Below are 14,858 nucleotides of genomic sequence, written 5' to 3'. Positions count from 1 at the left end.
ATGAGTTGGGGAGGGGCAGAGAGGAGACAGAGAATCCCAAGCAGGTTCCGCACTGACAGCGTGGAGCCCAAGGCAGGGCTCAAACTCATAAACCGGGAGATCACGACCTGAGCCGAAATTCAGAGTAGGATGCTTAACCAACTGATCCATCCAGGCGACCTCAGACTGTAGTTTCTAAATACAACTTTCCACCAAAAGGAATCGGCCTTTTGGGTAAATGGCTAATTAACTGGGGCAGGAAATGATTATGATGAGCTTGGAATATTTTGTCATATTAGAAAGCAAGGAAGCTATGAAGAACTATGGGGTAATGACAAAAGGATTCAGAAACCAATTTGAAGAGGTTCCCATGAGCCAAAAATGGGACAATTTAAGCATCAAGATGAATAAATAATAACTGCAATGGAATGAAACATTAAAATCTGTGAATTTATAATGATGCTAAACAAACAAAAAAATTGATCGTCTTTGGTGAATGCTAGGAAACAAGCATTTATTCTGCCTTTCCTGTAAAAACTATACCTCAGGCCAATAAAACTGTTGACAAGAGGAAGTTTTCTTGATAGAGTTAAGTTAATAAGTGAAGAAGGAATGATAAAAATAGTATACGATCATTTTGCAACCTTCTAATGAATTAATGGGTATAGACCATGATCATCAAAGGACTGTTAATATTGCAGAGACAACCAGACATGTTCGCCCTCTTGTGGAAATGCACCATTACGCAATATTCTTGATAAACCAGCAAACTTGAATTCAGTACAGTAACCATTTGCAACATGTGTCTATTTCAGCTTCAATTTCAATTAACCTGTATGTGCTGTCCAATATGACAGGCACTAGCCATTTGGGGCTGTGTAAGTATAAGTTAATTAGAACAAAATTAATTAATTCAGTCCCTCAGTCACACTAGTGCAATAGCCACATGTGCAGATATGGAATACTTCCATCATCACAGAAAATTCTACTAGACAGGACTAAAATCTAACTATTAGTTTACAAGTAGTACAGGGAACTGAAGAACATGATTGACGCAGTATGAGGATTCAATCCCTAAATCCAGGATATGGGAAACTATAGGACAAATGACCCAGCTCCTTCAACAAATAAATTACAAGGGCAAGAAAAAGTCTTAAGTTAAAAGGGACTTAAGAAAAACATCAACCAAATTTAAGTATGAGCCTCTTTGATTCCTGATGGTAAAGCTCTGAAAAAAAAAATTAATGAGGCAAATTTAAACATTGATGATATTTGATGATACTAAGAAAGTAGTATTATTTTTTTAGGATAGTGATATTATTTTAGTGTCTAATGAAAGATCCCTTATCTTTTAGAGCTGCATCCTAAATGTTTACACAAGAATGATTTGATGTCTAGATTTAGCTTTAAAGTAGTCCAGTAGGGAGAGAAAATGGATCAGGGCATAAACGGCATACGATTTTTGCTGTATGTGAATAACTCTTGATGTTTGACATTCCATTAAACTATTCTAGTTCTTATATATGTCTGAAGTTTTCTATAAGAAACATTTTAAAAGTGACTGGCTTATCTTTTAGATTCATAGAATAGGTCTGAAACCATTTGGCATTTTTTTTTTGCTGTCATTTTTTTATTCCCTGTGTCAGAATGTTTGAAGCATAGAAATGGCGGCATCACGTTGGGCTTCATTGTTCTCCGACTTGCTTCTCATGCTGTGACAAGTTACTTAAACTTGCTTTCCCATTACATTAACTGTAAGACCACTAAGGTAGGTGTCCAGTAACCATCTAACGTTCAACCTACACTCTGAAGTGATCATGGCATCCAAAGAAACATGGCAAATGTTGGAAGTACAGAGATGAATACAATACAGTTCTTGACTTCAGGGAGCTTATGTTCTTACGGAGAGGTAGTCATATGATACATAAATTACTATAATAAAGTAAGCACAAAGTTTAGAGTGGCCTGAAGAAGAGATTGGTGATTTATATCCTGGGGTGGTGTTAATGAAAGACTTCATTAAAGAAGGTGATTTGCACAACAGTTTGAAAGAACGAAAACGTGCTTTCCAGGTTAGCAGCAGAAACAAAGACAGACAGGCATGGAAGAAGCTGGTACGTTTGAGAGACCGTGAACACAGTGACTCATAGCTTTGGAGGTGTTCGTTAGTCAAATTCCTGTGTATTTCAAGTAATTACTGTCTTATTAATGGGAAATTTAAATTTTTAAATGTTTATTTATTTTTGAGAGAGACAGAGAGAGCGCATGAGCAGGGGAGGGTCCTAGAGAAAGGGAGACACAGAATCAGAAGCAGGCTCCATGCTCTGAGCTGTAAGCACAGAGCCCAATGCGGGCCTCGAACCCACAGACAGCAAGATCATGACCTGAACCGAAGCCAGATGCTTAACCGACTGAGCCACCCAGACACCCCTATTAATGGGGAATTTAAATTCAATTCAATAACGTTTCAGTTCTGGGGCGCCTGGGTGGCGCAGTCGGTTAAGCGTCCGACTTCAGCCAGGTCACAATCTCGCGGTCCGTGAGTTCGAGCCCCGCGTCAGGCTCTGGGCTGATGGCTCAGAGCCTGGAGCCTGTTTCCGATTCTGTGTCTCCCTCTCTCTCTGCCCCTCCCCCGTTCATGCTCTGTCTCTCTCTGTCCCAAAAATAAATAAACGTTGAAAAAAAAATTAAAAAAAAAAATAACGTTTTAGTTCTATTAAGTAAACACCTAGCAGACTGGATGAATAACTGAAAACATCCTATCAATGAAGCACTTTCTAGGCACTTAACACTTGCCCAGAGTCTGTGGAAAGCCCAAAAGGAAATGGGAAAAACTCCCAAAAGATTTTCTGGTCTTGTTAGAGAGGTAGGATTTACATATATGTGGAGCACTTACAAAGAATGAGTAGCTTCTGGGCCAATGTAATGTAATGCCTTCTCTAGGCAAGCTGATCTGCAAACACAAAAGAAACAGAAAATAGTCAGGACGTGATAAAATGTTAGGGATTTTAGAAATCCAATCTATACTAGGATTACATACTAGGATATGTATGCATGTATATAAGATGAATGCATGCAAATTTGGGGCAGAGAAGAAGCCTAGAGTGTAAACCAGCTGCCTTTTTAGTGAGGTGGGATTGTGATTTTTTTTTTTTTAACTCTAAAAATTTTCCTTAATGCTATTGTGTTAATAAGTAGAGGAAGCTTTCTAAAGTCTACGGTAATTTGGATCTACAACAAAAAGATCATTCTGAAAGACTGGGAGGAAATGGGAGACAGTAAAAGAATCAGGTGTAAACAACCTTTCAATTTTGGTAAATTCTAACCAATTCTCCTTGGCTGGGGAAAAACGATAAGAAACCTATAATATTTAGAAAACACACTGAAACAAAGCTGAAACATCTCTTGCATGCAGGCTTAGGGTAATTCATTTGATTAAATGGGTGTGCAGAAAGGAGACAGTTTCCCTTGAAGTGAACAATTTCGATGTCTAATTTGAGGTCAGATCCCTTTTTACAGAAGACATTTTTTTTTTTTTTTTTTTTTTTTTGGTCTGGCACATTCGGCAAATGGCAAGCCCCTCCTGCTTGTCCTCTGTCTGGATTGCTTACTCTGGGAAATGAAAGGATGGCATGGTCTGTGAACCGGCAGTTATTCTTCTTTGCTGCATATCGTGTTGGCTTTTTTGTAAGAAAAATCATAAGAACATATAAAAGTTTTTGATGAATAGAACCCTTTATTTTTAGCAGAAAATGGGTGGAGCGGTTTGGGGCTTTGCAGCTGCCTGTTGCTCTCATGTGAGCACCTCCCACAGCCTTGACTTTTTATTCTGCTGCGTACTCGGTGCCAAGATTTACATGGTCGCTGTGGGGAACAACTGGATTTAGCATAAGTAAGAAAAACTGCTTTTCCCCTGGGGCGAGACAAAAAGGATAAGTGCACAAGGCGCAGAGACAATATTATCAGGAGTTATATTCCTGTTCAGCTCTTTTATTCACTCTGAATCCTGGATTCTATTGCAAATAATAAAAGCAAGAAGCCAGTTGGCTTGAAGCCAAGGTCTGGGATTAGCAGAAGAGACTATTTTGTTTGGGGCTAAAAATATGTTGGTCCGTGATGGTTCTATACATTACAAGTAGGGCCACTTGGATTACACATTGTTTTTTTTTCATAAGCTGAGATATTGCCAAGAAAGTACAAATCAATGACGATTTGAATGAGGGAAAGACGAGTTGCTGTCAGAGCACCCGAGAGCCCAGGCGGTGCTCTTGCACACCTGTTACTGCTTGGCACACCTCAGTTTGCTCCATGTTCTCTGAGGCTGGGTGGGATTGCTATTATCCCCTTAACAACCTGCACCATTTTCCAAATGATGTCAATTTTTTTTCCTTTTCATTCTCCCCTCAAATATCCCCCCCTGCTTCCTGCGCACCCCCCCCCCTCCAAGCTAGATTAAAGTGGTTGCAAGAACTCATTTTGAATTCAGGCAAACCTGGATTGGAATTCTAGTTTCCCTATCTCTGATGATCCTAGGGAAATTACTTAAGTTTTCTTTACTTCAGTTTCATCATTGATAAAATGATGAATAATAATAGTACAGATCTCCTTGGGGTTCGTGGAGACTAACGGGGCAGTACATAAAGATCATGATGCACCGCATCTATGCAAAGAATATCGCATAGTAAGTAATGAAATTTTACCTTGATCATTATTGCAGGGTAAAGTGGTATTCAGAGGGAAATTTATAGCTCAAAAATATAAAAAAAATAAGAAAGCTTTTAAAAATGAAACAAGCATCCAACTGAAAAACTATGGAAAAGACAGAAGATGTTTATGTTATAAACTGGATAACTTCTATTTCCAGATATATGGAAGACTAGATGTCCAGAGAAAGTCTTCCAGTATGGAATTTAAAATTCTGGATGAAACACAAAAAGAATGAAATCTTGCCATTTGCAATGATGTGGATGGAGCTAGAACGTATTATGCTAAGCAAAATAGGTCAGAGAAAGACAAATACCATAGTATTTCACTAATTGGTGGAATTTAAGAGACAAAACAGATTAACATACGGGAAGGAGGAGAAAAAAGAGGAGAGAGGGAAACAAACCACAAGAGACTCTTAAGGACAGAAAACAAACTGAGGGTTGATGAAGGGAAGTGGGTGGGGGATGGGCTAGATGGATGATGGGTATTAAGGTGGGCACCTGTTGTGATGAGCACTGGGTGTTGCATGCAAGCGATGAATCACTGAATTCTCCTAAAACCAATATTGCACTGTATATTAACTAAAATTTAAATTAAAAAGATAATAAAAAATAAAATAAAATTCTGGACAAAGCACACTTTTAAAAATCTTCTAGGGGCTCCTGGGTGGCTCAGTCGGTTAAGCATCCGACTTCGGCTCAGGTCATGATCTCGCAGTCCGTAAGTTCGAGCCCCGCGTCAGGCTCTGTGCTGACAGCTCAGAGCCTGGAGCCTGTTTCAGATTCTGTGTCTCCCTCTCTTTCTGACCCTCCCCCCGTTCATCCTGTCTCTCCCTGTCTCAAAAATAAATAAACGTTAAAAAAAATTTTTTAAAATCTTCTAAAAGATTTGGCTGGCCTACTGTGAAAATTAAGACTATCCTTGCTATCGGTAATAAAAGAGTAAGAATCTGGAGCACTTGGGTTTCTCAGTCGGTCAAGCACCTGACTCTTGGTTTTGGCTCCGGTCATGATCTCATAGTTCCTGAGTTCTAGCTCCGCATCAACTCCACACTAAGTGTGGAGCCTGTTTGACATTCTCTCTCACTCAATAAATAAATAAACAAACATTTCTTTTTTTAAAAAGTAAAAATCCACAGAGGTAGGCCCATCTGAAGTACCAACATCAGTTTGCCACAGAGGTTTCTGACTAACTTTGGTGACCATATACTGAAGAGGACAAACAAAAACACAAGGCCTGTAAACGCTGCGAGGATGGACTCGAAAACTTCCACATGAACCCAGAAAGATTATAGTAGGTACATTCAAGATGGCTGAACTGGGGTGTGGGGGTGGTGAGGGTGGGGCACCCTACAGAAAGAGACAGTGAGGGGAACTTACCCGTTGTCTTTAGCAAAATGTAAAACGTCTTTCGTAAAAAGTATAAAAGAGGGAAAATACTTGGAGAATATCTAATCACAAATCTGTTACAACATGTGTTTGGGGCCACAATTTATACCACATGTGTTTCCTACTCCCTAATAAATCTAAGAAAAATATTTGGTTAAAAGTGCTCCCAAATATTTGGTTAACAGGAACTGAATAACAGAATAAACCTAAAGAAAGTACAAGGATAGAAATAAAAGAAAAAAAATTACTGAAACAGAAAATACAGAAGCAGCAAAGCACATGTTTTGAAAAGACTAACAGTAGTGACAACCGTTATGAGAGCTTGACCAAGGAGGAGAAAACACAAACAACACAGTCGTGAACAGAGAACATAACTTAAGATGCTGAAAGGATTTAGGAAAGTATTTGGGACACCTTTGCCAATAAATACGAAAACAGATGAAATGCACAAATCCTTTGAACAATGTTTCTCCAACTTTCACCTATATCGTTACCACCTGGGAACCTTTTAAAAACACAGATCGCTGCCCCCGCCTCACAAAATTACCTGACTTCATAGATCTGAGATGTGAGTCTGAAAGTTTGCATTTTTAGCAAGGTCTCAGGTGATCAAACACTGAAGAGATTGTCCTGGAAAATATAAATTACCAAACACACTTGATAGGAAATAGAAATTATTTTATGGTCTAGTGCTTTCCTACTTTTTTCACATAATGGCACACATATGCAAAAACCCCATAGCACTATATGGCACACTGGGGTAAACAGATGAGGCTGTTGTTGGCTGGAGCTAACCTGCTCCTGAACTCTATTTGTCCTAGCTCTGCCTTGACCTACTTGCTCTTGGCAGCCCCAGTGATTGAAGGATTAACATCCTGGGCTCACCTGTACTCCATACTCCGCATACCAATGTGCTTTTACTCATAGAAGTTACTTACCGCTGCATAAAAAAATTACCCCCGGCTTAACAGCTTAAAGCAACATACAGTAACTAGCTCACCGTTACTATGAGCCAGAAATCCAGACATGGCTCAGCTGTGACCTCTGGCTCTGGGCTCTAACAAGTCTGCTATCAAGATGTCAGCCGAAGCAGTCACCTTCTGGGGAAGAATCTGCCTCCAAGCTCACTTACTTGGGTTCTTGGCAAGAGTTAGTTCCTCCTGGACTGTTGGGCTCAAGGCCTCAGGTCCTCTCTGGTTGTTTGCCAGAACCTTCATCCCTTGCCATGTGGGTCTCTCCATAGGTACGGCTTGCTTCTCACAAGTGAGCAAGAGAAAGAATGAAAGGTGGGCAGAAGTCAGTTTTCTGAAGCTTCATCTCAGAGGTGGCATCTCGTCACCTTTGCTGTATTCTATTAGTTAGAAGCAAGTTATACGTGCAGCCCACCTTAAGGGGAGGGAATTACACACTGGGCACGGAAACTGAGAGGTGGAGCTCATTAGGGGCCATCCTAAAAGTCTGCTTACCACACCAGAAGAGACCCTGCTTAGTGGGAGGGTTGATGTTCAGCTTTCCTTGTTAGTTCCAGATTACCATCTAACAGTTACCATTATTACAAATTCTCACCAACATTGTTATTGTCAGATTTTTTTTTTTTTTTTTTTTTTTTTTTTTTTTCCAATCTGATGACTATAAAACGGGAACTCATGGGGCGCCTGGGTGGCGCAGTCGGTTAAGCGTCCGACTTCAGCCAGGTCACGATCTCGCGGTCCGTGAGTTCGAGCCCCGCGTCAGGCTCTGGGCTGATGGCTCAGAGCCTGGAGCCTGTTTCCGATTCTGTGTCTCCCTCTCTCTCTGCCCCTCCCCCGTTCATGCTCTGTCTCTCGCTGTCCCAAAAATAAATAAACGTTGAAAAAAAAAATTAAAAAAAAAAATAAAACGGGAACTCATTATAATTCCCTTGTAACTAATGAGGGTGAGCATATTTTCATATGTTTACCACCTGGATGTGTTCTGTTCAAAGCTGTTCATATTTGTTCATCTTTAGAGTGGGTTTTTATCTTTTTCTTATCTGTTCAAAGGAGCTCTTATGAGTGGATACTAACCCTGAGTCCACTATATGTGTAGTGAGTCTCTTCCTCCAGTGTTTGGCTTCTGTTTTCACTCTCTTGATATTTTTTGAGGAACAGCAGTTTTATGATTTTAATGTAGTTGAATTTATGCTTCCAGTTTTGTGTTAAGAAATCCCTTGTTCCCTCAAAATTAGAAAGATAATATTTTATGTATCCTTCTAAAATTTTAAACTTTTGTCTTTAAGCCTTTTATCCATCTAGAATTGATTTTTATGTATAGTGTGAGGTAGGAGTTCACTTGACTTTTCCCCTCTTCTGGCTAATCAATTAATACTTACTGAAGGGTTTGTCCCCCTCCTCCTAATCTGCAATACCATAGATAAGTTTTCCGTACATTCCTCTATTCATGGGTCTTACTCAGGACTCTGTTTTGATACACTGATTTATCTCTGAACTGATAACATGTTCCAAATTACTAATGACTTAATTAACAAATCTTAATAGCTGGTAGTAGGGTCATTGCTTCTATTTGTCCAACTCCAGGATTGTTTTGGCCATTCTTAGCTCTTTGTTCACCTATATTTTAGAACCAGCTTGTCAAGTTCCAGGAATAGAATATCCTTAAATCTGCAGGTCATTTTAGGGAAATATTGTTTACATCTTTAATGTCCTTTACTGAAGTTTTATGATTTTTTCCATCAAGGACTTGCCATCTTTTGTTAGATCTATTCCAAGACGCCTTACACATTTTGTTGCCATGGTAATCAGCATCGTTCCTTTTTGTCTATGAGTTGCTAAAGTGTAGATTTGTAATTATGTTTTATCTATTGACCTTGTATTGGCCTGAAAGGTTCTTTTCCAATTCTTGCCTGGTTTTAGTATCAAGGTTACACTAGCCTCAGATAATGAGGTAGACACTATTCCCACTTTTTCTATTCTGCAAGATTTCAAGTATGATTGAAATTGTCTCTTAAATGTCTTTACTGTTCTTGCCATTAGAAATAGCTAGTCCTGGTGTTTTCTTTGTTGGAAGATTTATAATTAAATTTCTTTAATGGTAATAGCAAAGTTTTCTATCTGGTGTGCCATGGAAACAAACTGATATGTTCTGAATGGACTTCAGAGATTTTTTTTTTTCCTTACCGTCATTTAAAAAACTTTTTAAAATTTACATCCAAGTTAGTTAGCATATAGTGCAACAACGATTTCAGGAGTAGAATCCAGTGATTCATCCCCTACATATAACACCAAGTGCTCATCCCAGCAAGTGTCTTCCTCAGTGCCCCTTGCCCATCTAGCCCACCCCCACCCATAATCCCTCCAGCATCCCTCAGTTTGTTCTCTGTATTTAAGAATCTCGTATGTTTTGTCCCCCTCCCTTTTTATATTATTTTTGCTTCTTCCCCTATGTTCACCTGTTTTGTATCTTAAATTCCACATATGAGTTAAGTCATATGCTATTTGTCTTTCTCTGACTAATTTTGCTTAGCATAATACCCTCTAGATCCATCCACGTTGTTGCAATGGCAAGATTTCATTCTTTTTGATTGCTGAGTAATACTCTATTGTGGTATGTGTGTGTGTGTGTGTGTGTGTATACACACACCACATCTTCTTCATCCATTCATTTGTCGATGAACATTTGGGCTCTTTCCATACTTTGGCTCTTGTCGATAGTGCTGCTATACACATTGGGGTGCATGTGTCCCTTCAAAACAGCACACCTGTATCCCTTGGATAAATGCCTAGTAGTGCAATTGCTGGGTCATAGGGTAGTTCTATTTTTAGCTTTTTGAGGAACCTCCATACTGTTTTCCAGAGTGGCTGCACCAGTTTGCATTCCCACCAGCAGTGCAAAAGAGATCCCCTTTCTCTGCATGCTTGTCAACATCTGCTGTTGCCTGAGTGGTTAATTTTAGCCATTCTGACTGGTGTGATGTGGTATCTCATTGTGTTTTTGATTTGTATTTCTCTGATGATGAGTGATGTTGAGCATCTTTTCATGTGTCTGTTAGCCATCTGGATGTCTTCTTTGGAAAAGTGTCTATGCATGTCTTTTGCCCTGAATGGGCTTCAGAGATTTAAAACCCTTAGCCCTGAAGAGGTCAAAGCCAACAGGTGAGAAATAGACATGGGGCTGCAAGATTCCATGGCCAAGTTGCCTCTGGTCAAAAGCATCTTTGTCCCTTTAGCCCACTATGCCTTTGACATACACTATTACACTTTTCGATTTCTCCATAAAGATCTTGCATATGTTTCGTTGGATTTATCCCAAGGTGCCTTGTAATTTGTCATCAACACTGGCATCTTTCTTTTTTTTTTTTTTAATTTTTTTTTTCTCAACTTTTTTTTTTATTTATTTTTGGGACAGAGAGAGACAGAGCACGAACGGGGGAGGGGCAGAGAGAGAGTGAGACACAGAATCGGAAACAGGCTCCAGGCTCTGAGCCATCAGCCCAGAGCCTGACGCGGGGCTCGAACTCACGGACCGCGAGATCGTGACCTGGCTGAAGTCGGACGCTTAACCGACTGCGCCACCCAGGCACCCCTGGCATCTTTCTTTTAATTGTGCTTACTGAATATTTGTTGATAAAGTATAGATCTGCAATTGTAGTTTATTGATCTTATTTATGGCAATCTTACTAAACTCTCTTATTAATTCTAACAGTTTTTCTATATAATAGCTTTTGTGTGTGTGTGCCGTGCTATGAAGAAAGTTAGGAAGCACTGTCTTGGAGAAAGTCTAGCCTTAGTTTCTTCATCTATGAGATGAGGTTGAAAAAGTATGTGCTTCCTAAGATTGTTATGAAGATTAAATGAGTTAATCCAAGTTAGGCAACAGAACAGTACCAGGCACACAGTGTTTAAGTACCACTGGCTGTTATCATTACTTTTTCATCTTTCCTCTTTCCATAAGACCTTGTATTTCTCTCCTGCAGACTCAACCTGATATTTTAGGCCATCAACAGTGGGTTTTGACCTTTTATGGGTCTTATAGCCACATTTAGATCTTGAAGGAAGCTTTCCATCCTTACCCTAGGAAGATGCAAACACATAATTTTGCGTAAAATTTGAGGATCCCCTTATCTATGCACATGGATCTTCCTCTGCCTCCAAAAGATCTATGGGACCAGGTTAAGAATCCTGCTAGAAAACAATCCTCCTAGTTTTCTAGAGGGGTTTGAGATGGTCTAGTTGGATCCCCTAGGGATTTGGTATGAATATACTTAGCTCCTAGTCTGGCCATGACATTGTGCCTCAGTCCTGATAAATGGGATTCAGTCTTGCCTCTCTCACCTACAGTTTAGCTTTGGTATTGGGGCCAGGTCTTACTTTCCTGTTTTTGAGTCTGTACCTTAGCAGACTTCTCAGGACCCCTGTCATCCCTGAAATAGGGGTCATGCCCTATTAATATCAGTCTTTCTAGGGTAGGGTTTCTCAACATTGGCATTATTGATACTTTGTGCCGGACAATTTTTTATTGTGTATGTCTGTGTATAGGGCTGCTCTATGCATTTAGAGGCCAGCGTCCCTGGCCTCTATTCATTAGATGCCATTAGCATCCCCCAATTATAACAACTAAAAATATCTCCAGACATGTTCCCTGGAGAGACAGAATCACCTCTCACAGTTGGGAATCACTACTCTAGGGCGCAAAGTCCTGTCATTGAACTTTTGCCTGTTGCCTAGAGTCCTGCTATCTGCTGACAGACCTCTCTAGTACCAACTAAACACCTAGCTCTTCAAATATAACTTGCTCCTAGATTTCTCAATGCCACGTTCTTCCTTCCAATAAAGAGGCCACTGTAATTCTTGCAGCATCTTTCTGGTGCCAACAGCTTGCCTGGACTACCAATTGTTCTGTTTCAAGGTACAATTTTCTCTGGCTTGGGTGAATGGCCCTCCATCCCCCACAGTTGCCGGCTTTCCTGCAGGGATGAGGTGGGGCTTATTTCAGTCTCTGGATCTGGTTGAGATCCAGTTACTTCTGCCAAGAGTGGCTGTGTCATGAGAGATGACAAAGAGATGACAGTGAGAACTTGTCTGTTTTCCTTGGGAAAGTAATCTTCCCAGTGCTTTTATGCGAGAGAGCCTGTCCTTTTCCTATGTAGGTGCAGATAAAATTTTCTGAAGGTGATAAATGAATTACCCCATTCTACCGTGCAACAAGTCAGTCAGGAATGAGGAGCAGAACCACAGAATTGCAGCCTTAATAGATGCCAACAACACAAAGGTGGTGAACTTAATAACAGACCCTTAGAGAAAGTGAGAAAGACTGATTGATTGACTGAAAGCTTAGAGCAGAGAACAGAATGAAAGAACATTGTGTAATGCTGTTCACAGAGAACATATCTATGAACCACAGGAGAAAGAGAGAGTAGAGAAATACAGAACAAACTGTACCTTGCAGTATCCTAAACTTGGCCTAGTTAATCATAGTGGGGTATGGGGTGCTGGGAGGGCCCAGAGCCTGAAAGGTACTGCAGGGACGGACACAAATATAGACATTGGGAGGAAATCCACTCAAGCAGGTAAGAATGGTATGCAATGGCTTTAAGAAGTTAGAAGATTATTTCTTTCCCACGTGAAAGTTTGGTGGCTTTCCTTTGCAAAGTAGTCAAGGGCCCAGTTCTTCTTTCTCTCTTGTTATTCTATTATCTCTTGGATATTGCCCTCATTTTCTGACCATGATGGTCCATTCCCACACCCACATTTCTGCTAGCGGAAAGAAGGAGGGGAACCTGGGTGGCTCAGTCGGGTTAAGAGTCCAACTCTTGATTTCAGTTCAGGTCATGAGCTCACGAGCCCCATGTGGGGCTCTGTGCTGACAGCAGAGAGCCTGCTTAGGATTCTCTCTCTCCCTCTCTTTCCGCCCTTTCCCCACTCTCTCTCTCTCTCTCAAAATAAATAAACATAAAAAAAAAGGGAAAACCCAGGGAGGGGGACAAAACATAGAGATTCTTAAATACAGAGAACAAACTGAGGGTTGTTGGAGGGTTTGTGGGGGGTGGATGGGCTAAATGGGTAAGGGGCATTAAGGAGGATACTTGTTGGGATGAGCACTGGGTTCTAGGAATCACTGGATTCTACTCCTGAAATCATAGCTGCACTGCATGCTAGCTAATTTGGATGTAAACTTTTAAAAAATTAATTAAAAACAAAATAAAAAATAAAAAAAGAAAAAGAAAAAGACAAAAGAGGGAGAGAAGGAAAGACACACCCCTTCTTCTTAAAGGCAGAACCCAGAAGTTACACATGTTATTTTGGTTCACATCCCACTGGCCAAAATTTAGTCATATGGCCACACCATATCATGCCTAGCTGCAAAGGAGATAGAGGTTCTGGAAGGTCACACGCCCACATAAAAATCAGGTTCTCTCTGAGAAATTTTTCTATCACCACTAGCCTGAGTGCTTTTCATCCTCAGTCTTTCCTCCAAATTCAAGTTCCCAAATGCCCCAAGAACCTGTCTGGCAGATCCTTTGTTGGAAGACAGAAGTTGGAAAGGAAAAGAATAGGCAAGGATGGGTCCTTTTTAACAAAAAGGGGTTGCTGGACACTTAAATTTTGTTATTCCTAAGAGAAAGGTCACTTTTAGTATAATGTTATCAGGCAGGCAAACTGACCTGATCTTGTGAAACCACTCTACAGGAAGACTTTCCAGCCGGTTGTTGTGCAATTCCAGACAAACCTGAGGCAATGTTGTGGGCTCTTCTTGGACAGCGAGGGGGCGGGTGCATGTTGAACTAGGCCAGTGCGCTGAGGCAGTCATCCCTAGCAATGCTCATCTTCCAAAGGATGAAATGTAATTGATGGACACCAGCGTATTTCTGGGACTGAAGAATTAGAAACATAGACGGGAAATATGTCTTTGGCCATACTATAGAAGATGCTTCATTTTACCGAGAGACTCTGGATTCTACGGGACGTGTCTCTTGGCTGGAAGGTTTCAGCAGTCTAGTCTTGAATATCAAGAGAACCGGAGGTCTGTGGTTGTAGGACATCACAGGATTATAAAGCTGTCAAAGCAGAAATGGAAATTAGGAAAGAGCTATTTACATAAAAGATATTTTGACACAATATGTGTAATTTTATAAGATTATCTTTTTACACATTTATATAAACTTTTTACACTTGATCTTAGCCAATAGGCCAAGAAGTGATACATGTATATAAACTTTTTAAGAACGGTTTTAGGGGTGCCTGGGTGGCTCAGTCAGTTAAGTATCTGACTCTTGGTTTCAGCTCAGGTCACAGTCTCACGGTTTCATGAGTTCGAACCCCATATTGGGCTCTGCCAATGATACACATATGATACATATGTATCATATATGTATCACATATACCTACATACATATGTGATATATATGTATCATACGTGTATCATATATGTATCATATATATGTATCATATATATGTATGAATATTTATTTATTTTGAGAGAGAGTGAATGAGTGTGTGCAGGAGGAGTAGAGAGAGAGGGAGTGAGAGAATCCCAAGCAGGCTCCACACTCTCAGCACAGAGCCCTATGCAGGGCTCGAACTCATGACCTAAGCCAAAATCAAGAGTCAGATGCTTAACTAACTGAGCCACCCAGGCGCCCCTGTATCTTATATATATATTTTTTCAGAGATAAAGGAATCTATCACAGCATAACAAGAAGGATAAAACATCTGCATTTTTGTATCTTATATTTTTAAATTAAGGCTTTTTTAATTCTGAACATTTTAATAGGGAAATTAAGAAGAAAATGAGTTGGTAGTAGAAAAA

The sequence above is a fragment of the Lynx canadensis genome, chromosome C1 (genome assembly GCF_007474595.2).
Source record: "Lynx canadensis isolate LIC74 chromosome C1, mLynCan4.pri.v2, whole genome shotgun sequence".
Classification (NCBI taxonomy): domain Eukaryota; kingdom Metazoa; phylum Chordata; class Mammalia; order Carnivora; family Felidae; genus Lynx; species Lynx canadensis.
The sequence above is the reverse complement of the archived record's forward strand: the minus strand, read 5'-3'. Positions refer to the sequence as shown.